The sequence below is a fragment of the Amphiprion ocellaris genome, chromosome 19 (assembly GCF_022539595.1).
Source record: "Amphiprion ocellaris isolate individual 3 ecotype Okinawa chromosome 19, ASM2253959v1, whole genome shotgun sequence".
In the NCBI taxonomy this organism is placed as follows: domain Eukaryota; kingdom Metazoa; phylum Chordata; class Actinopteri; family Pomacentridae; genus Amphiprion; species Amphiprion ocellaris.
The window spans coordinates 2,698,000-2,722,137 of NC_072784.1; the positions used below are offsets into that span (position 1 = coordinate 2,698,000).

Sequence of the window (24,138 nt, forward strand, 5' to 3'; positions counted from 1 at the left end):
CATAAGAGTAGGAATAATAATGTGTCATTTTCATTACAGAAAACACCTGATTATCTCTGCAGTTAGGTGGAAAAAAAAAAAATCTATGCAGTTGACTGAAATGATTCTGAAAATATTGGCAAATTGAATATTAGCAAAAATCCAGTATCATGCATTTTAAGGCAAGTTTATTTTTGTTTAGCACAATTCATACACAATGCAATTCAAAGTGCTTTACAATGGCAAAGAAACACAGAAAATGATTTAAAGGTAGACATACATTAAAATCATAGAAATAAAATATAAAAGTAGACATTAAGATAATAAAACTGCATTAAAAGACAGGAAAACAGACTGAGCATCTAAGAGAAAGCTGCAGTAAAGAATCTGGGGCCCATTTCACGAAGCAGGTTTAGTGAAAACTCCGAGTCCGTTTACCCTGAAATGAGGGAAACTCAGTTTTCCGTTTCACAAAGGGAGGTAACTCAAACCAGAGACAGAGGGGTAACTGTAGCCTGTTTCACAAAGAGGGGTAACTGAAGCTCTCGGTCAGTTACCATAGTAACAGACTATGAATCTAACCTGGTTGGGACCAGGTTTATCGCAGTAAACCTTGAGTTTCTGTCTGTCTCTGCCCTTTTTCAGCCACATGCTATTAGATTTCCTCATTCATTCAGTCAGCAGGCAAGTTTTAGCGTAGCCTAGTTCTGCCGTCTATAAAAGTCATGTCTGTTACAACTCGGCTCTACAATTGCAATAAAAGCTCGGAGACAACCACTGTACGGTGAGAAAACAAAGGTTTATTGCCAACTAAAAGCAGTCCACAATGCCGTCAAGGCCCAAACGACACAAAAACCCACAGGTGAGGCTGGATCTCCACAGACACCAGCTCCTGTCAGCAAGCCCCGTCTAGACTGGAGAGGAGAGCAGTTAAATGCAGCTGAGCCACTGATTGCAGGTGTGGCTCAGTCAGGTGACGACCCTCTGCTCCTGATCAGGCACACCTGGTGTTGAGACAAAGGGTCGTCACATGTCCGTTTATTAACAATCCAGTGAATAAAGGAGCAGCATTACTGCGCAGAGAATTAAATATTCGTCGTGAGATCGTCACATTCTATATTCCACCAGAATGTTAAGAAATGTGAATGGGAAGAACTATCAGCAACATACCTCTAGATGTCTTTCTGGATCCCCCTCTGTAAAGGCAGCAGACACAGCTTCATCCTCTTCATCCTAGATGAGTGATATGTTTCAGTGGACTTAAAGTACCATTTGGCTAAATCTTGGGAGTATTGCCTACTTACAGTTCCAAGGTGTGTTGTGGTGTGAAGGGCTCCACCAGGCAGATAGTACCATCAGAATCTGTTGGGCCAAGTGAAGAAAAAAAGACCTAAAAGAGAAGTAAATATTTGTATGAATACGCTTTAAAAAATTCCACATATACATGGGACATACACGCACTCACTCACGCACTCGCGCATATATATAAAAGCACTTGTGTCTTGGGATGTGGTCTCAGAGGATGAGCTCCCTCCAGGGATTCCCTCAGCCACTGGCCTTCCCAAATTCTGGCTTAGGACCAGCTCCTCTGCCTCCGTTACAGGTGGTGGTGCTGGGCCACCTCCCTTTTTACAGGCATCTGCTTTCTTTCTGTTGGCTGAGTAGAAGTCTGTCAGTTTGAATAGGCTTAATTGTTTAACGGAACATGATATGGATGCAGACATTTAGGCTATGTGTGGGATAAAACCACTGCACAGTCAAACAGCCACTTAATAATTAAGCTACTTTACAATGTAAAACATTATCAAATGAGGTAGCTCCATGAGATTATGCCGACTTCTTACCTGTTTGAACAATGTTCTTATATTTCATCTTCAGCTGCTGCCACATGCGCTTCTCCCCCGCAGGATTGCACCTAAATGAAATAACAGAACAGGCTGCTATTAAACAGTTTCCCTGTAATATTATTGTGATTTAAACTTACGCATTGACCCGGGCAGCAATGTTTTCCCACGCCGTCTCCCTCTCTTTTGCAGCTGCAGGTGTTGCACTTCTTTCTAAAAACGTGTTCGAAGTCGCCATATGAACGCATTAAGATGTCCAGTTCAAGTGGTGTAAAAAACGTAGCTCTCCGCTTCCCCGTCACCACGGTGAGTCGTCGAATCGGGGTTCCATTGATGCTGTCTTTTTATAGTTGCGGTGCACTCTGGGTGAAACTACTCTGAGTTGATTAAACCAACTCAAATCAGCCGTTGTGAAACCGAAAACTCAGAGTTTTCTATCTCAGAGTAGATCAACTCAGAGTTCAGGGTTACACAGAGTTTGTTGAACCTACTTCGTGAAACGGACCCAGAGTTATTTAAGGGACGGTTTGGGCCCTGAGTTGGACAACGCAGGCACAGACACAGAGAGACTTCCAGACAGGTGAATAATGGAAAGAGTTTCATTTAAAAAGATAACTAAACTAGTACATAAATGGAGAGCTGAACTGGGGAAACAAAACTAAACCCAACTATTCAAAACCCAGCAAACACTACCAATACAGAAACGGAAGTCAACCAATACTAAACTGGATTAACAAAAGTAAACTAAGCAAGGATACTCACAAGACGGAGAAAAAGGGTCGAGGAAAAAAGGAGTCCAGAAGTGGGGAAGCAGAGTCCATGAGGGAGCAGAGCGTGTGAAGCCATGTGAGTCTTTGTGGGAATCTGAGCCTGGAGGGAAGCAGGCGTCCAGTAGTTTATGGTCAAACAGGCAAAGAGTCACTAAGCAGAGTTTAAATAGTGAGCAGGTGATATTGAGGGCAGGTGAGCTGATTACTGCAATGTGAGTCACCTGCAGTAATCAGCTGAGTGCAGACAGGTGAAGCAGGGAGAGCAAGAGACAGGGACGAGGACAGATGACAGACAGAGTCAAGTTGCTTCACCTGCCTGCACTCTATTTGCTAATTACTGTAATGAGTGTCACCTGCAGTAATTAGTTCACTCCATTGACTGTTCTCTACCTCACCTCCAGTATTTAAGCTCTGTGCTTCCAGTCACTCATCGCTGGATCATCGGCTCACATCCCTCCATGGCTTCTGCTGTGTTCCTGGATTGTGGGTTTCCCCACCAAGCCTTCTGCTGCTTGTCAGCTTCAGCCTCTTGGACTCAACAGATTTTGCTGTCCTGGATTTTGCTCTTGTGGACTCGGTTCAACTCCTGTCTGTTTTTGGATGCTCCCCAGTCTTCAGTCTGCCAATTTTGTTTCCCCACTAGCTTCTGGGTTCTCCTAGCCTGCCTAGCCTTTAGTTTGGTTTTCCCCTGGTTTTTGTAAGTACATTGCTGTGTTTGGTTCAGGTTATTCCTGTTTGGTTTTGTGGTTTTTGTTGGTTTGGTAGTGTAGTTTCTTTTAGTGTTGATTGTGGTTTAGTTTGTCTGCTGGAGTCTGTTTCACGAAGCGGGTTCAACAAACTGTTGTTGGTTAAATCAACTCGGAGTAGTTTCCCCCCGGAGTTAAGCATGTGCACCACAGCTCTGAAAAGCCAGTATCAATGGAGCGCTGATTTGATGAGTCACCATGGCAACGGGTAAGCAGAGAATGACACTGTTTGAATTGGAAATGTTAATGCGCTTATATAGTGAGTTTGAACACGTTTTTAGAAAGAACTGCAACACTGCTGCAGCTGCAAATGAGAGGGAAACAGCGTGGGAGAGGAGTGCAGCATGGCTCAATGCGTAAGTTGAAACCACAATAATATTGCAGGGGAAAAGTGTTTAATGGTAACCTGTTCTGTTATTTTGTTTAGGTGCAAAAGGGAGACTGCCTGGGAGAACATTGCTGCCCGAGTCAATATGTAAGTTGAAACCACAACAGTGTAGTGGGGAAAACTGTGATGGTAACCTGTTCTGTTATTTTATGTAGGTGCAATCCTGTGGGGGAGAAATGTATGTGACAAACGGGTAAGAAGCATTTATCACTGGATAGACTGGAAGACAAATTCTGGCTGTTCTGTTACCTCCACTGTGTGTTTGTTGAGTCTTCTCCTCTACAGGCTGGGGACCTGGAACCTTTGACTGAATTTTAAGTAACTATTCACAGGCTTTCTATCTTTTGGGACCAGCGTAGCGGCCTATCTACCTATAGCACGTCTCTCTATACAGATAGTTATACTAGCTATCCAGCTGAATGACTACACATTCTCACCCATTCACATCTGACAACCACAAAACACATCATGTCATACATCAACAATATTTAACAAACACACATCACTGAAAGACTCACTTGCCTTAATAACAAAATCTAAACATCATAAACAAATATCCATTTCAACTCTCTAAAGAACGTTAATGTCACACTGACACAAAACTAAGACTTCCCAGTTTACTAAGTAACATGACTTCCTTTACTCAACACATACTACTTTCACCCAAAATTAAACACATGCATCACAACTAGAAAAACACTTCAATGTAACCCCAATGCCACCATAACAACAGAAGCACTGAAAACTACACCCTTTGAATTGAAAATCTGAATACAACTATGTAACAAATTTGAACACCTTTTTCAAATGAAATACATCACTACAGCTGCAAAACACAACAAAATAGCATGAAACAACATTAATACCCAGCTCAAACTGTAACTTTAAATCACCATAATACAAAAGAAACCTGTTTCAATGACACACTGCTACATTATTTCATTTAACTGCAAGCCTGTGGTATATAAACACATACAACAAGACCTTAAAATGAAATGTAACACCATATTTAATAAGACAAAAACATCAGCATAATATCATACAGCTACCTCATTTTAAATGTATTTTACATTGTCAAAGAACAGACATATTAAGTAGCTGTTTGCCTGTGCAACAGTTTTATCTAACACACCCTAAATATCTGTATCCATATCAACTTACATTAAATAATTAACCCTATTTCAACAAATACCTCTACTCAGCCAAGTCACTCTCTATATATCCATATATATATATATATATATATATGCATATATATGCATATTCATACAAATATTTACTTCTCTTTTAGGTCTTTTTTTCTTCACTTGGCCCAACAGATTGTGATGGTACTATCTGCCTGGTGGAGCCCCTTCACACCACAACACACCTTGGAACTGTAAGTAGGCAATACTCCCAAGATTTTGCCAAATGGTACTTTAAGTCCACTGAAACATATCACTCATCTAGGATGAAGAGGATGAAGCTGTGTCTGCTGCCTTTACAGAGGGGGATCCAGAAACACATCTAGAGGTATGTTGCTGATAGTTCTCTTCCCATTCCTTCACATTCTGCTGGAATATAGAGTGTGACATTTAGCCTACACTGAAGTATTGCACATTCTCATCCTTTTTAACAGAGCATGGCTGGACAGCAGCAGGATGGTTCCTCAACTTCCACTGCAAAGACTGACACAGTGAGATGGATGTTCAGTAAACACCAGAGGTTCAGTCCGTGGAATTTATGTGCAACTGTATAATTTAATCTCCTTTATGTATTCCCACTTACCAGTAAAACAAATACACAAAATCCACTTGCTGAAGAAAAATACAAAAAACAGATAAAGAAATGCAGTACTTGCACTGCCAGATTAAGAAGGCAGATCTAGAAATTGAAATACTGGAGCACAAGTCAGAGGTGGGTGCAGGTCACAGGTGAATTATGTTAACTACTGGAACATTAACTAAACTAGCTCTTTTATTTGTAGGAAATAAAGAAGACCAAATGAAATGTATGTCATGTGTTTATTTGACTGCTGTGGTGGTGATGATGGAGACTTAAACTCTGCAGTGATTATTGCATATGGTGTCTCTGACTGCTCTGCTGTCCTGGATAGCTGCAGGTGGATGAGGTCATCATCTGGGTCTTCAGTTTGTAGGGCAGAGTGTTGCTCTCCTCTAATAGTGGTAATATTATGAAGAACAACACATGCCACAATAATATCACAGGCCTCTCAGGAGTCACCCTGAGGTGATGTAGACACTGGAAACAGGCTTTCAGCAGGTCTATGGTCATCTCCACCCAGGCTCTCATCCTGCAGTGAACCCGGTTGAAGTTCTGTTGGGGGCCTGGGTCAGGGTATGAGGTCATCAGCCTGGGTTGGCATGGTAACCCCCGTCACCCAGCAGAAGGCCATCAAACTCTCCTGTAATGTATAGTGGATACATTAGAGTATATTAAAGGAGGGAGACAAGTGAATTATATTGTTAAAATCTTTAGGATGCCTACCACGCTGCAGTCTGTTGCTCACATTAAACTCGTGATAAATCCTCCAGTCATGAACAGACCCAGACCACTTGGCCTCCACATTGGAAATGATGTATGCAGCATCACATATGATCTTGACAGTGCAGAGAATGACTGATGTTGAACTATGATGCAGTCTTTAACATTTTGAAACCGTAGTCAATCTACCTGTAACCTACCTGCACATTTATGCTGTGAATGGACTTCCTGTTCACATAATCAGCTTCATTATATTTGGGAGCTTTGATGGGGATGTGTGTGCCATCTATGCAGCCAATCACACTGAGAAATCCTACAAGAAATTAAAATTACTAATCCCAGTCTGAGGTTGCAGCACAATGTCATTAAATGAATATGATTTAAAATTAATTGAACAGATCTCTACATCATTCACCTGCAGTCCTGTGGAACTCCTCCTTGATGGCTCTGACAGGTTTGTGACCAGGGAAAACCACAAAGATGATAAAAGTCGTTTCAGGGCGAGGCTCACTTTTCTGACCACTCTACATACAGTGGCCTTACTGAAGTGCTCTGCATCTCCAACATTGTATAAAAAAAAAACTCCCATTTGCAAAGAACCACAGCACAACACACAATATCTGATGGGATGTGAGAGCACGACTGCAGCTGGTAAAGTTGTAAATGTAAGGACATATTACATTGTGGATGTAGATTATGGACTGTGACGTGAAACGGTACCATTCAAAAACATAATTGTCCGGAAATGCCAAAACATCTATGCACAGCCTGATAAGTCTCTCCCGACAAATATTTAATTCTCTGCGCAGTAATGCTATGCCTTCATCCACTGGATCGTTAATAAACGGACATGACATTTATAGACAGCAGAACTAGGCTACACCAAAACTCACCAGCTAACTCAATGAATGAATGAGGAAATCTAATAGCATGTGGCTGAAAAAGGGCAGAGACAGACAGAGACTCGAGGTTTACTGAGATAAACCTGGTCCCGACCAGGTTAGATTCATAGAGTCTGTTACTACGGTAACTGACCGAGAGCTTAAGTTACCCCTCTTTGTGAAACAGGCTACAGTTACCCCTATGTCTCGGGTTTGAGTTACCTCCCTTTGTGAAACAAAAAACTCAGAGTTTCCCTCATTTCAGGGTTAACAAACTCAAAGTTTTCACTAAACCTGCTTCGTGAAACGGACCCCTGGTTTTCAGGCCTGATTTAAAAGAGCCAACAGTTGGAGCACCTTAAGGCCTCTACACACGGGGCGACTTCCGGCCGTCCCAGACGCAAGATAGCAATCATGACAGAATCATGGTGATATCTTTGGTCTTGGCTCTGAATCGGTGGTCCTATGTCCCACTGTGAGACAGCTTCAAGGACGGCCGTTGTCGTGGTGACTACAGACAAGCAGCAATAAAATTATGACTGTCAGAAATTTGGGATGATCGTCTCACAGTGTGATGCTGCTGGACCTGCATTAACTAACCAATAGAAATGCAGGATGAAATGACGTACTGATCAACAAACCCCGATAGATGACTTGCGGCGACAAAACGCATCAGAACAAGCATGTGGGATTTAAACAAAGAAGACAGCCTTGTGAAGTTGTGGCAGCAGAAGCCTTTTTGACGTGTCCTCCAGCTCGGACCACAACCGGACAAAACAGGACGAAGCATGGAAGAATATAGTCGGTTAGTAAGCTAACATTAGCAGCTAGCAAACACACACAAACACCGCTGTAAACAGTGGCCGCAGCACTTAGTTCATGTTATTAAATAACGCATATGTCCATGAATGGTTGACGCACGCTTATGACGTTTTACTGTTGCTCATTCACGTCGACTCATCTGAGATTGAGCTGCGTTTTCATCGTGTAATCTGCACAGAGCAAACTTCACGTCGTGCCCAAAGACTATTAGCTCCATGTCGTACAGCGCAGCTAGCTGTGGACTAATAGGATTGGTAGATGGCCTTCAGGCGTTCAGGAAGTTTATTCCACAGGTGAGGAGCATCATAGCTGATTGCTGCTGGGAACACAGTAACACCTGTTCCTGATTAGCTGAGGGCTCTGGAGGCTTCATGTGGGGCTAATAAGTCCAGGATGTGTTTTGGACCAAGACAATTCAGTGCTTTGTAGACCAGGAGCAAGATTTTGAAATCCATCCTTTGACTAACAGGAAGGCAGTGTAGTGATTTGAATGTAAAATGTACTTCTGACAATAGTTTTACTCTGCCATACTTTTTACTTTTACTTGAGTAGATTTGTGAAGAAGAAGCGCTATTCTTACTCCATTACACTGGGCTACACTCCACTCCTTACTTCTTTGTTTACCACATTAGATGTGCTTTATTTTACCAGAGAGCTATTCAGATATTCAGGTCCAGCCATAGTTGTTATTTTCTATCTACTGAGCCTGTGCTATTTGGAGGGAAGTGAAATACAGTATGTCTTGTCACTGGAAGTGGTTTGCACTGGTCAAACAGACAAACATTCCCTTACTGCAGGTATTTGTTTCAGAAGCTTTATGTTGTGGAAAAACTGAGATTTGGAAATTTGTGTTTCTTGTGCCTTAACTTGTCATTTTCTAAAGATGTTATTTATTTTTGCTATTTTTTTATTTTATTATTTGGAAATACCAGAATTTGCACATTATTTTACATTTTTGTCTGTCTGATGACATCATTTCTAAAAAATAAATCAGACATTACAATCAAACTGTTACTCAGTACTTGAGTAGTCTTTTCACCAAATACTTTTTTTTACTCTTACTTGAGTAATTTTTTTAGATGACTACTTTTTACTTCTACTTGAGTGATATCATTTTGAAGTAACATTACTCTTACTTGAGTACAATTTTTGGATACTCTACCCACCTCTGATTAGGATTCTGGCAGCAGCTCTAGATCTGCTGCGTCATGGATTTCTTGTTAAGACCTGTGAAGACACCATTACAATAATCTAACAAACTGAAAATAAATGCATGAACAAGTTTCTCTGTGTCTTCTGAAGACAGGAAACCCTTGATTCTGGCAGTGTTCTTCAGGTGGTAACAGGCAGATTTAGTAACAGCTTTCAAGTGTTAATTTGTTTTTTTTAAAAAAAAGTGCAAAAACAGCAGTTAGACATTTTATTTTTTCTAGATTTTGCTTTTGCACAGTCAGATAAGAAGCGTCCTCATCACCAGTCTAAATGCTGAGCTACAATCCTCCAAATGTCAAACTATTCCTTTGATGCTTGACTGTAATTTCACTAAAATCTCATCGAACCTTCCATACAAATCCTGCAAATTCTTCACTCTGCATAATACGTTTCTACATCTAAGTCTAAACCAAACTCCACCAGAATTTGATCAAATTCTAATGAAAATCTTGACTTGATAGATAAAGAAAAGAAGAGAATAGCCTGAGTCAGAGCATTACTGGATATTTTCCTCCTGTTGATCATTTCTCTCTGCTGTCTGGCAGCAGCTCGGTGCTCATAGTTTCCATCCTCGGCCTGTCTGCACTCTGAGGGGGGATGGGTTTGATACTGTTTGCATGTTGGGAAACAGAGAAAGTAACAGAGAGACATAAAGTGTGTTAAGCATTCCTCTCTCTCTCTGGCTGTACTGAGTCACCCCTCGGTCTACTTTTCCATTCGTTCACTCTCAGCTGGCCTCGTTCTCTCTTTAATCCAACCCACTTCACCCATTTAACACTTCACTCTCTGCTCCATCTTTTAATCCTTCTTTTCTCATCATTTCTCCTCTCCTCCTTCTTTCTATACAAGGATGCTTCACTTGTATGTTTGCCAGAAAAGCCTCATTAGTGTTGGACCCTCAGCTTCACACCTCACAGCCAGACGTTCTGAACGCTTACTGGGAGAACGTGATTGATTGGCTGCTGCTGGGTGATGTCACTAGTGACCAGAGGGTCTCCCATGGCTGACGTAGAGGAACTGTCTGTCTGTCTGTCTGTCTATCTGTGGTTTGCTCTTGGAGAAGAGCCAGATTCTCCTCCATCATCATCAACTGCTTGGAGGCTTCTAAACATTCATCAGGTCCTAATGTGAAGTAGCTTTAATTTGAGGCTCTTAATTTATGCTGGAGAAACTGGCAGAAGACTATAACTTCAACTTCAGCTTTATTATCATTCTGCAATGCATGTAGTCCACAGTGAAACAAAGTGACGTTTCTCTCATCCATTCACAGTGCAGAAATCAAAGTGTTAACACGCTAAATAACTAAGAATAAATATAAGGCAATTTTTAAAGACCAAACTAAAAACACAAGCATACATCAGACACACTACTAGGTGAGAAATCGGTGAAATTATTGCAACAGCAGTAATCCGTTATTATACACAGTATTATGTACATGAGCCCTGAATGATGAGTTATTTTGCTAATTAGATACAGTATAGTGTTAATGACAGTTACACATGGTAGAGAACATACACTACCGTTCAAAAGTTTGGGGTCACCCAGATAATTCCATGTTTTCCATGAAAGCTCCCACTTTTCTCCATGTGCTAACATAACTGCACAAGGGTTTTCTAATCATCAATGAGCCTTTCAACACCATTAGCTAACACAATGTAGCATTAGAACACAGGAGTGATGGTTGCTGGAAATGTTCCTCTGTACCTCTATGGAGATATTCCATTAAAACTCAGCTGTTTCCAGCTAGAATAGTCATTTACCACATTAACAATGTCTACACTGGATTTATCATTCATTTAATGTTATCTTCATGGAAAAAAAATTCTTTTCTTTCAAAAATAAGGACATTTCTAAGTGACCCCAAACTTCTGAAAGGTGGTGTAAATATCTGTGATAGACTGTAAACAATAAATAATACAGTCCAAGGGTTAATTAACATGGTAGGTATGGAATCACACATGGAACAGTATAATATTGTGTACATAATATAATCTGCATTTTGTGTATTTTTGAGTTTGGAGGTGATGAATGTGTGTGATTCTATGTGTGTTGTAGCTGCAGGGTGGTCAACAGTCCTTGTCATTGCAAATCCTGAGGAGAGATATTTTGCTCTATGCATTTATAATGTATATATTTACCTCTACAGACCTGACTACTGATATGTATTAAAGGTGTGATTAACTCAATAATTGTTTGGCATGTTTGGATACATTTTAGAGCACAAATTACTCATAAATTATTGTCAGTATTTGTAAATCTGGTTTTCATTTGTAGATCATATAATATGAATGTTCTTCCTTGTTGAGGCTAATTTCTATCCATAGAATGTGACTTCCTCATGAGTTCAGACATCAGTTAGATGAATAACACCAGGCTAGACTGAGTACCACTGAGGCCAGTTCTGCATCAACATGTCTGCAAGAGTCTTGTAAATTTTCTCATCTGTTCATATGCATGAAGGTCCAAGGATGTGAAATACAAAACAAACAGGACATATTCTGTATAAGGTGCAAAAAAACAAGCGTCTGGTTTACTCCTCTGGCATATGCAGTCAGTGCACTTGCTGTGCAGGTCATTCATTTGATCCAGATGTTTTGTTCTGCATTCTGCATCCTCGACCTTAATCTTGTTTTATCTTTTGGTCTTTTTCACCTTGTCCAGCCAAACATGATAAACAAAGCAGCTCTTCTTATTGCTACCAGGAGGCCTCAGTCATGTTTTCTAATACACGTGCCGCAGAATGTATAGAAATACATGTAAGTCTGCTGTTTTGAGTTTAAATCTGTAGCTTTGTGTGCTGACATGGATGTGTATACAGCTGCTTTTTCCTCAGTACAATGCGACTAGAGTTATCCAAGAAAGAGGGACAGACTTTTCAATTTAACAAAATGAGCAGCAGACAGTAAAACAGGGAAAGTGTAAAAACTGAAACAGAGTCAACGAAGGAATAAATGTGCAGTAGCAACAGCACTTCAGCAGTTGTTGACATTTGTTCTACTTGCATATCTGAACGACACTGTACAAACTTTGAGCACAACAAAATGCAAAATCTTTCTCCACATACCCCTCGAAGCCACCTTTGTAGTGCATTCATTTCACTTTACATACACACCAGCGTGATTTTGACCTCTTTTGATTTTGTGTCATCGTTTTATGGTTCACTTATGTCTTGTGGTTAGCAGAGGAGCATAAAGCATTTGCCATATATTTAGATGCCAGACGTGCTCCTCACGTCTGTCTGCGTTTACCTTGGCAAGCACATCAAAAACAGACAATTTGGTGTGTGTGCGTGCGTGCGTGCGTGCGTGCGTGCGTGCGTGCGTGCGTGCGTGCGTGCGTGCGTGTGTGTGCGCGTGCGTGCGTGTGTGTCTATGTGCACCTATGACATTTTACTACTTATACAGTGACTGCTACTGTAAATAAAGCACTTACTGCTACTGAACCTACAGCTGCAGGGAGCATTGATACGTTTATCACTTCTACTCAAGGTGCTCCCATTAAATAGCACCAGTGGCGATATTTTCTGCTGCTCTGGGATGTAGACAAAGAGTTAGAGAGCAGAAGGAGGGAGGCAGAGTGAGTCATACATGTGGACGTGGCTTCCCTCTCTCTCTCTCTCTCTTTCTTCTCTTTGCCCTCGATGACTACGCCTCCGTCTTCCCTCCTTTAGCTTCCCAAACCCCGAGCAAGGTCTTCAATTATCTGCTTCTGGCAAAAAAAGAAAGAGAAGTTCTTTATCTCCTCACCACCACCACCTCTCTCTCTCTCTCTCTCTCTCCCTCCCTCTCAGTGTCGCTGCCTCTCAGCCCAGGAAATGCCTTTATAATGTTCTTTGAGATGAACCTGATTCTGACTCTCTCTCAGCTGTAATTCCAGAAGGTGGATTTAATAACAGGTGGCGGTAGAGCGTTGTCAGTCTGCTTCACACACACACACACACACACACACACACACACACTGAAGAGGAGTTTTTCTATAGCGCTTTAATGTCTGTCACTGGTGTGGCTCATGGAACAGAGACGCCAGGATTTCTATAAATGTGAGCCTCCAGACATGTGTGATGAGATGCAATTCCTCTCTCAGGCTGGTTCATCTTCCTTTCTTTCCTATGACCTGCCTAAATGCTAAATAACTCACTAAATATCTATACGAATTCATCATTTATGTGTCTTTTTCTGTCTGTGTTGATGTTTGATTAGAAAACACAAAACAACCTCTGATGAAAGTGCCTGGTGTTGTTACAGCATGAGGTAATTGTGAGTTTAGGACAAATTATTCCAAACAAAATGCAGACAGAAGTGCAGAAAAGTGTAGGAACCATTAGATTCAGGTAGGACGGTGTCTCAACTCCTATATGCATAGACATTAATGTCAGTAAGGATAACAGATGAGTGTTTAAAGACTTAAGTTTGATTGAATACACTGTCCAATCCACAAACAAATACCAAACAATCTGAGAAATTGTATCTATTTTTCACACATTGGGATCAACAAACATGTGCTGCATTTAGGTACAAGTGAAAACTTCAGACTTTCATGCACAATTGCAAAGTAGGAAAGATTCTTCTTGTAAAAGATTTAATAAATCGTCACTATGATTAGACAATAATTACATTTTTGCATGAAAAATACAAGTCTCAATGTTCAATTCACCCACTTTCCTGTTATTCTCTCATCTGTAAGTTGTATATGTGGCTCAGAACTTTCTCCAGTAGCACTTACATGCAGCGTACGAATGTGGAAATATGAAAAAGTCTCACAACTACAATTGCTACTCAGTCTGTCTTTCTCTTAAATGTAAAATTTGCTTTACGAAAGAATATTTAATCTGGTTTATGAATCTGAAGTTGAACCAGAGAAAACGCTGTGATTGATAAATGTTAAACCTCAGTGTTTGTTGCTCTGAAGACTTGATTTCTCACCCTTAAATAGAATAATGCATCTGCTTTCCATGTATACAACAGCTTTTTCAGCACTGAGGTCCTAGTTAGTAACTCAGGATTTCTACTTTTCTCTGTAGCACCACTGCACAGAAAAGTTCTCATCTTCACTCGCTCTGTTCACAAGATCATTTGTTGCTTTCTGTTCCATATGTTCGCACTGAACTGGGCAAAAAGGCTTTTGTTTACTCTACCTTTTGCATGGAATATGTTGCAGAAAGACTGGAAATTAACTGAGTTAATCGAGTTAATGCGAGTTTTTAAGGCCGATTCAACAACATGCACTTGTTTTTCATAACTTGCTTGTAAATTTTATATATTTTTTTGTTATTTTGTTTGTATTTTAATTATGTTTTAACTGTGTGATTTTATGATTGTGTTTTGTACTTGCTGCTGCCTATCTTGGCCAGAACTCCCTTGAAAAAGAGATACTTAATCTCAACGGGATTTCTCCTGGTGTAATAAAAATAAACACAAATTTAAAAAAAAAAAAAAAAAAACACTGGGCATCTGTTAAATCTCTGCCAGGCTGCAATGTCAAGTCCTTTACACAATTAGTAGCTCACTATTGCTCTCACATCTTTAGATTCTGTGCAGAAATGACTAAAAAAAAAAAAAAAAATCAGCCAATCAGTTGCTGCGGTAGTTTCCAGTATAATGGATGAACATGGCCCGGTTACTTTTATATTACTGTGCTGTTTGTTCATCGTGGAGGTTGTTGCTGTGCATTAATGTTGAGTTTTGTCTTTTGTAGTTTATTTGACTGAGCGTGTTAATGGAAGCAGTTCTGTGCTGGAAAACCGACGACGGCCAAAATTAACTGCTGCCCAGTTCCTGAGACGCTCCTGCATCCAGGTGAAACACATGATTATTAGGTGTAAAAGCTCCCATCCTTACCAAACACACACCCGCAGTAAATCATTATTAACAAGAGGCTCCTACACACACACACGCACACACACACACACACACACACACACACACACACACACACACACACACACACACACACACACACACACAGGGAGGCATAGTCCGCATAAAACCCTAAACTCCTCTCTGCTCCTGTCTTTGCAGGTAGTGTAAACTTCAAACAACCAATAGCTTCCGTTCATAAAGAGTCTGTTGCACGCACGCACGCACACACACACACATAAACACACACAACACACACACATGTTTAACTATTATTAAGGCTCCCAAAGGCAGTAATGAGAAAGCAGCAGGTAGGGTAACCTTTTCATCCTCTCTCTCTCTCTCTCTCTCTCTCTCTCTCTCTCTCTCTCTCTGTCTCACACACACACACACACACACACACACACACACACACACACACCCACAGAGAGACGAGCTGTCTTGCTGTGTGTGATGACAGACAGCTGTGTATTCGGGTTTTACAATCTAAGAGGAAGTGCAAAGTCGACAGCAGAGCGACATCAAAGCGGCTGCTGTTGTACAGTTAAATGCGCTTTAATCCTGATACACTAATAGCTCATTTTAGTCACATTAACTAAGATTTGCTTTCAGATTTATACACATTTTTGTTAAAGTTGCACATGTGACACACACATAGACGCACACAAACAGGCAGCTGACGAGTATAAGAATGCTGGACTGAGTCTATTGTCTCCTCATTGTGCTGCTGAGTCCTGAACAGCTGACTTCTTCTCACCACTCCTCCCTCTGTCTCATCACTCCCCAGTAATTAGAAGTGATCGGGATAAACAGGCTTCACTACTGATTTCCTTTCAGCACGTTAATCATCTTTCAGTGGAGTCAATGATAGGCCGGTACTGCAACCCAAACCGTTACTGTGCCACATTTAATCATCACAGTATTATTTCATCTGGGGTCCGTTTGACGAAGCAGGTTTAGTGAAAACTTTGAGTTTGTTAACCCTGAAATGAGGGAAACTCTGAGTTTTTTGTTTCACAAAGGGAGGTAACTCAAACCAGAGACATAGGGGTAACTGTAGCCTGTTTCACAAAGAGGGGTAACTTAAGCTCTCGGTCAGTTACCGTAGTAACAGACTCTATGAATCTAACCTGGTCGGGACCAGGTTTATCTCAGTAAACCTCGAGTCTCTGTCTGTCTCTGCCCTTTTTCAGCCACATGCTATTAGATTTCCTCATTCATTCATTGAGTTAGCTGGTGAGTTTTGGTGTAGCCTAGTTCTGCTGTCTATAAATGTCATGTCCGTTTATTAACGATCCAGTGGATGAAGGCATAGCATTACTGCGCAGAGAATTAAATATTTGTCGGGAGAGACTTATCAGGCTGTGCATAGATGTTTTGGCATTTCCGGACAATTATGTTTTTGAATGGTACCGTTTCACGTCACAGTCCATAATCTACATCCACAATGTAATATGTCCTTACATTTACAACTTTACCAGCTGCAGTCGTGCTCTCACATCCCATCAGATATTGTGTGTTGTGCTGTGGTTCTTTGCAAATGGGAGTTTTTTTTAATACAATGTTGGAGATGCAGAGCACTTCAGTAAGGCCACTGTATGTAGAGTGGTCAGAAAAGTGAGCCTCGCCCTGAAACGACTTTTATCATCTTTGTGGTTTTCCCTGGTCACAAACCTGTCAGAGCCATCAAGGAGGAGTTCCACAGGACTGCAGGTGAATGATGTAGAGATCTGTTCAATTAATTTTAAATCATATTCATTTAATGACATTGTGCTGCAACCTCAGACTGGGATTAGTAATTTTAATTTCTTGTAGGATTTCTCAGTGTGATTGGCTGCATAGATGGCAGACACATCCCCATCACAGCTCCCTGACATAATGAAGCTGATTATGTGAACAGGAAGTCCATTCACAGCATAAATGTGCAGGTAGGTTACAGGTAGATTGACTACGGTTTCAAAATGTTAAAGACTGCATCATAGTTCAACATCAGTCATTCTCTGCACTGTTAAGATCATATGTGATGCTGCATACATCATTTCCAATGTGGAGGCCAAGTGGCCTGGGTCTGTTCATGACTGGAGGATTTATCACGAGTTTAATGTGAGCGATGGACTGCGGCATGGGAAGCAGCCTAAAGATTTTTTTTACAATATAATTCGCTTGTCTCCCTCCTTTAATATACTCTAATGTATCCAGTATACATTACAGGAGAGTTTGATGGCCTTCTGCTGGGTGACGGGGGTTACCATGCCAACCCAGGCTGATGACCTCATACCCTGACCCTGAACCAGGCCCCCAACAGAACTTCAACCGGGTTCACTGCAGGATGAGAGCCTGGGTGGAGATGACCATAGACCTGCTGAAAGCCTGTTTCCAGTGTCTACATCACCTCAGGGTGACTCCTGAGAGGCCTGTGATATTATTGTGGCATGTGTTGTTCTTCATAATATTACCACTATTAGAGGAGAGCAACACTCTGCCCTACAAACTGAAGACCCAGATGATGACCTCATCCACCTGCAGCTATCCAGGACAGCAGAGCAGTCAGAGACACCATATGCAATAATCACTTTGGAGTTTAAGTCTCCATCATCACCACCACAGCAGTGAAATAAACACATGACATACATTTCATTTGGTCTTCTTTATTTCCTACAAATAAAAGAGCTAGTTTAGTTAATGTTCCAGTAGTTAACATAATTCACCTGTGACCTGCACCCACCTCTGACTTGTGCTCCAGTATTTCAATTTCTAGATCTGCCTTCTTAATCTGGCGGTGCAAGTACTGCATTTCTTTATCTGTTTTTTGTATTTTTCTTCAGCAAGTGGATTTTGTGTATTTGTTTTACTGGTAAGTGGGAATACATAAAGGAGATTAAATTATACAGTTGCACATGAATTCCACGGACTGAACCTCTGGTGTTTACTGAGCATCTATCTCACTGTGTCAATCTGTGCAGTGGAAGTTGAGGAAGCATCCTGCTGCTGTCCAGCCATGCTCTGTTAAGAAGGATGAGAATGTGCAATACTTCAGTGTAGGCTAAATGCCACACTCTATATTCCAGCAGAATGTGAAGGAATGGGAAGAGAACTATCAGCAACATACCTCTAGATGTCTTTCTGGATCCCCCTCTGTAAAGGCAGCAGACACAGTTTCATCCTCTTCATCCTAGATGAGTGATATGTTTCAGTGGACTTAAAGTACCATTTGGCAAAATCTTGGGAGTATTGCCTACTTACAGTTCCAAGGTGTGTTGTGGTGTGAAGGGGCTCCACCAGGCAGATAGTACCATCACAATCTGTTGGGCCAAAAGAAAAAAAGACCCAAAAGAGAAGTAAATATTTGTATGAATACGCTTTAAAAAATTCCACATATACATGGGACATACACGCACTCACTCACGCACTCGCGCATATATATAAAAGCACTTGTGTCTTGGGATGTGGTCTCAGAGGATGAGCTCCCTCCAGGGATTCCCTCAGCCACTGGCCTTCCCAAATTCTGGCTTAGGACCAGCTCCTCTGCCTCCGTTACAGGTGGTGCTGCTGGGCCACCTCCCTTTTTACAGGCATCTGCTTTCTTTCTGTTGGTTGAGTAGAAGTGTGTGTCAGTTTAAATAGGCTTAATTGTTTGACAGAACATGATATGGATGCAGACATTTAGGCTATGTGTGGGATAAAACCACTGCACAGTCAAACAGCCACTTAATAATTAAGCTACTTTACAATGTAAAACATTATCAAATGAGGTAGCTCCATGAGATTATGCCGACTTCTTACCTGTTTGAACAATGTTCTTATATTTCATCTTCAGCTGCTGCCACATGCGCTTCTCCCCCGCAGGATTGCACCTAAATGAAATAACAGAACAGGCTGCTATTAAACAGTTTCCCAGTAATATTATTGTGATTTAAACTTACACATTGACCTGGGCAGCACTGTTCTCCCACGCCGTCTCCCTCTCTTTTGCAGCTGCAGGTGTTGCACTTCTTTCTAAAAATGTGTTCGAAGTCGCCATATGAACGCATTAAGATGTCCACTTCAAGTGGTGTAAAAAAAAAAACACGTAGCTCTCCGCTTCCCTGTTGCCATGATGACTCGTCGAATCGGAGTTCCATTGATGCTGTCTTTTTATAGTTGTGGTGCATGTGCTTAACTCCGGGTGAAACTACTCCGAGTTGATTAAACCAACTCAAATCAGCCGTTGTGAAACCGAAAACTCAGAGTTTTCTATCTCAGAATAGATCAACTCAGAGTTCAGGAGTTTGTTGAACCTGCTTCGTGAAACGGACCCCAGAAGTGATTCCACCCTCCCACTTAAATAAAGGAAACCACACCCATTCAATTCCTTAACCTAAAAGAGAAAAATTCAAATATTTCTGCAACAAATATTCTTAAATCTTCAGACTTAGCCAGTTATTGCATTTCTGACATTTTTATGCCTCTATGGCCTCAGAGGAATCATGTGTTTTGGTTGTGTGTATGTCCCATCCCTGCTAACACGTTAGCACTTGCACGGCTGGAGTCGTCCGTCCGTCCGTCCATCCATCCATCCATCCATCCATCCATCCATCCATCCATCCATCCGTCCATCCATTCATCCATCCGTCCATCCATCCATCCATCCATCCATCCATCTATCTGTCCATCCATCTGTCTATCCATCCATCCATCCATCCATTGTGGAGGCAGCAGGTGAAGCAGGTTGTTCCAGACGTCCCTGACCCTCGCCAAGCTCTCAAGTTCTTCCTGGGGGATCCTGAGGTGTTCCCAGGCCAAACGAGATACATAATCCCTCCAGCGAGTTCTGGGTCTGCCCCAGAGTCTACTCCCAGGCGGACGTGTTCGGAAAACCTCCAAAGGAAGTCTACCTAGAGACATCTGAATCAGGTGTCCAAACCACCTCAGCTGGTTCCTTTCTACACGAAGGAGCAGTGGTTCTACTCTGAGATCCCTCCAGATGTCTGAGCTTCTCCCCTTATCTCTAAGGCTGAGCCCAGGAAGCTCATTTCAGCCGCTTGTATCCACAATCTCAATCTTTCTGTCACTACCCAGAGCTCATGACCATAGATGAGGGTTGGAACATAGATGGATGGTAAACTGAGAGCTTCACCTTGCAGCTCAGTTCCCTCTTCACCACAACGGCTTGGTACAACATCAACATTACTGCTTCTGCCGCACCAATCTACTTGTTCATCTCACCTGGAGTAAATGTCTTCCAATTTAGGCTAGGGTTCCGTCATTTGAATGCCAGGACAAGGATGAACTAAATAAATCTAGCAGGTAAAGATTAAAGGTCATGGACACTGATCTCACAAAATGTGATGACACGGTGATTCTAAATAGTCCATAGGTGTGAAAGTGAGTGTCATTGTTTGTCTCTATGTATAGTCCTGTGATAGACTGTTACCTGTGCAGGATGTCCCTTGTCTTCACCCTAAGTCAGCTGGGATGGACTCCAGCCTCCCATGACCCTAATGAAGATTAAGTGGTGTATAGATAATGGATGGATGCATGGATGGATGGATGGATGTCACTAGTTCTTCAGATACTCCTACATGAGCTTGTATAGTTAGAATGAACCTATTAAAATTGCCAGGGAGCACATTGTGTCCACGGTTGTGTTCCCAGCCAAACAGTAAAGTGTGACCACCACTCCTCCATGTTTGTACCATTCATGTGTGCGTGTGTTTAGTTATCTTGCTTGCATTTCCTTGCTGCAGCATCCTGACTTCATTGTGACTGAAGCTGCCAACAGTTCAGATCAGAAGGACTCACTTGTGTGTGTGTCTGTGGTTACAGTGAAGGCAGCTCCACCCTGCAGCCTGTCGCTCTGCTCACTGACCACACGGCATTATGAACACAGCGCAGACAGACAGGCAGTGGCAGACAGACAGACAGGCAGTGGCAGACAGGCAGTGGCAGACAGACAGACAGGCAGACAGGCAGTGGCAGACAGACAGACAGACAGACAGACAGACAGGCAGTCAGACAGACAGGCAGGCAGGCAGGCAGGCAGGCAGACAGACAGACAGGCAGGCAGGCAGGCAGGCAGGCAGACAGACAGACAGACAGGCAGTGGCAGACAGGCAGTGGCAGACAGACAGACAGGCAGACAGGCAGTGGCAGACAGACAGACAGACAGACAGACAGACAGGCAGACAGACAGGCAGGCAGGCAGGCAGGCAGGCAGACAGACAGACAGACAGGCAGTGGCAGACAGACAGACAGACAAACAGGCAGTGGCAGACAGACAGACAGACGAGCAGGCAGGCAGGCAGGCAGGCAGACAGACAGACAGACAGACTGTCCATCACAGCAACACAGGGAGTAATGACTGCTTCTATTTCAGTCTGTTGGGACAGCCCAGCCAGCGATACACACACACACACCCTTCTCTTACTCCGTTTCCATCTTTTTTCTTTTCTTCTTCTTTCTTCTGAAGCCCTCATCTTGTTTTGTTGTCTTCTCCTGTTGATCCTTCACATTTTTTCTCTCTTCCTCCTACTTCCTCCATCATTTCTCCTCCTCCTTCGTCTCTCAGCTTACTTCTTCTTCTCCCACCCTCCTCTTCCTCCATGTCCTTTACATGCTTTTTGGAATAACTCTCCTACAGACGTGTTATTTAAGTTTATAAAGACAATTTCACGATGAACAAACTGCCCTCACGTCCAAACGTTGCTCAGTAACGCTGATTCTTTTTCTGTTCATCTGTCTGACTCAGTGACGCTGTCAGCTTCACCCAAACTCCAAACCACAAATGCCAGAGCGCTGTAGGAACTTTTAGTTTATGAGAAGTTTGTGACTTTTTAGTTCCTACAGTTTATTGCGGACTATTTCTGTGGCATTCTGCTGTGTTTATGCTTCAGTTCTGAACACAAAGTGTACATTTTGGGACTTTCACATACATTACTTTTGGCAGAGAACTGATTGCTTCCAGATCTGTAATTAAATCTAAGTGAACAAACTACTCTATGCCTGTTGTCAGTTGACCTTAAATGTCACTGTGAAGTCCAGTTTGATCATATCACTCCAGACTCTGCAGTTGTGGCGTTACTTTGGTTATCTTTACAATAGAGGAGCTTTTGCATCATTTATTGCAACTGTCTTTCAGGTCGCAGCAGGATTGCATTTCTTGCTTGAGTCTTGACCTTTTGGATCTCATTTGAAGCATAATTAGTCTTAACTTTTCATGTTTTGGCGGAAATGTTACTTAAAAATACATAGATGTTACAATTAAATCCAAAAGTATATATACATTTGTGTATATGTGTTTTGTTGGGTTTCGTGTTCATTTCATCCAGAATGTACTGACTTTCTGGTACCAAATTATGAAAAATTACCATTAAACATCTGGACATACCTACTCATTTAATGGCTCATATCTTGCTTTTCTACATTTTCTTTGGTTTAACACATAATACCATGTATGTTTTTTCATAGATTTGATATCTTCAGTGCTGTTTTACTGTGTTTTTTCTTTCAAAAAGCACAAAATGTTTTTTTTTTTTTTTAAATCATTCATTTTTGACTCTTAATGTGATAATACTTTAGGTGTAATTTTGGCACCAACATAATTCTATATATTTGATATTAGAAGCAAATAACTGTCAGCGTTAGAGGTTAGAGCATCTCAACTAGAACAATGAGAAGAAGAACTAGGATTCAAACCTCCTCAGTTGTTGTTTTACATTTTGCAAAGTAAATTATATGTAGTTGTTTTTATTTCATATCTAAGTAGTTCTTCATTTAAATTTGCCTCAGAGGTTGAATATTCCACAGAAAACTGTAAAACATTGGGGTTTCTTTGGTCAGAAAGCTATAAGTGAGAGTTTTATTTCTTTAAGTTTTTAATAGAATGCGTAGCTGAAGAATATTTTACGTAAAAGGACATTACACTGGGGATTAATCATCATAACGATGATTCAATATGCATACAGGCAGTCGTAGGTTCATGTACCTCAAATTCCTCCAACCTAAACCCTCCATTACTCCAAACACAAACACATGTACCGGTATGCAGTGTACTACATTACTTCCAAGGTCTTGGATCCAACCTACAGGGACAAAAATATATTTGTGAGAAGTTTTAAATGTTTGGAAGGAGTGACCAGCCAGTTCAACTTCCTCTCAAGTTGGGCCAGTCGGGACTCCGAGCCAAGCGGGAACTAATTTCAGAGCGTTAATTGTGTTGTTTGGCGAATTGCAGGAATTTTGAGGTACATTTAGGCCTTCACTCATGAACTACTCTGCTCTAAATGTAGTGCTTTCTAGGAAACTGTTCCACAATAAAGTGTATAAATCCCACTGCAGATCGTTTAATCCGACCACTCAGACTGGCGGAGGAGGGTGTAGGATGTTCTACCTGGACAACAGTTTCCTGCTCAAACATCTCAATCTGTACAGATGATTTATCGGGAACAATTGACTCTTTCTTTTTCTGCCTTCCATTCATCCTGTCTGCCTCCTGCTGTCATCCCTCCATCCCTCCCACATTTTTCCGCCCGCCTCCACACGATCTGGTTTTTAACGATGCTGTCGAGAACTAAAGTGAGGAAAAGCCTCAGTCCCAGGGGGGAAACATCTGCGAGGAGCACAAAATGAAGGTTTAAAACCCCACCGCCACCCCCACTTCTCCCCAACAACCCCCTAAACCTGCCTCCGCTGAAAGATGAGCGGCAGAAAGCAAACGGTGCAAACACCTGGACCGATAGCCGCCCATCAGTTAGGTTTCAGTGGCAAGATGCTCATTAGCCATATTCACCATGAACAAGCTATGACATGCAAACTTTAATGGGCACATTTATGATATCATCATGGAACAACAACAGAGGTTTCTTGTGAAAATCTGTTTTTGCAAGCCAGAGTTTGACATGTCGTAGCTCCAGTTTTTATCATTGATATCCATTGAGAGAGACGGAACCAAAGGACCGAATTCTCTGATGGGACGTCTGACAAAAATGATACAAGGACAGGTTAAAGATCAATGCTGTGTGACCATCTGTATCCACTTTTAAATGAGCGATCAAACCAAAAAGACATGACTTCACTGCCACACAGCCTGAGACAGACACAGCCTGTTTTTACCTGCAATCATTCCCAAATGGTGGCAAATATTTATCTGACAAAATCAACATAAACCGAGGTTAATGAC

General features: G+C 41.7%; 3 long non-coding RNA genes across 4 annotated transcripts; 1 reads left to right on the forward strand and 2 right to left on the reverse strand.

Annotated features, from left to right (window-relative positions):
• Positions 1-759: 759 nt before the first annotated feature.
• Positions 760-3,589, reverse strand: LOC111588588 (uncharacterized). 2 transcript variants are annotated; one of them, XR_008599702.1, is made up of 5 exons: positions 2,989-3,589; positions 1,824-2,693; positions 1,284-1,636; positions 1,150-1,212; positions 760-983 (listed from the first exon to the last, which is right to left on the reverse strand). It is a non-coding gene; the product is annotated as an uncharacterized LOC111588588 (long non-coding RNA). The 2 variants fall into 2 exon arrangements; XR_008599701.1 differs by lacking the exon at positions 2,989-3,589 and having other exon boundaries at positions 1,824-2,957.
• A 1,325-nt stretch (positions 3,590-4,914) lies between these two features.
• LOC118469594 (uncharacterized) lies at positions 4,915-5,740 on the forward strand. The gene is made up of 3 exons (XR_004846507.2): positions 4,915-5,105; positions 5,177-5,239; positions 5,346-5,740. It is a non-coding gene; the product is annotated as an uncharacterized LOC118469594 (long non-coding RNA).
• A 4,571-nt stretch (positions 5,741-10,311) lies between these two features.
• On the reverse strand, positions 10,312-21,793 carry LOC129347560 (uncharacterized). Its single transcript, XR_008599706.1, has 5 exons — positions 18,765-21,793; positions 18,384-18,568; positions 18,225-18,283; positions 18,091-18,153; positions 10,312-17,984 (listed from the first exon to the last, which is right to left on the reverse strand). It is a non-coding gene; the product is annotated as an uncharacterized LOC129347560 (long non-coding RNA).
• Positions 21,794-24,138: the final 2,345 nt, after the last annotated feature.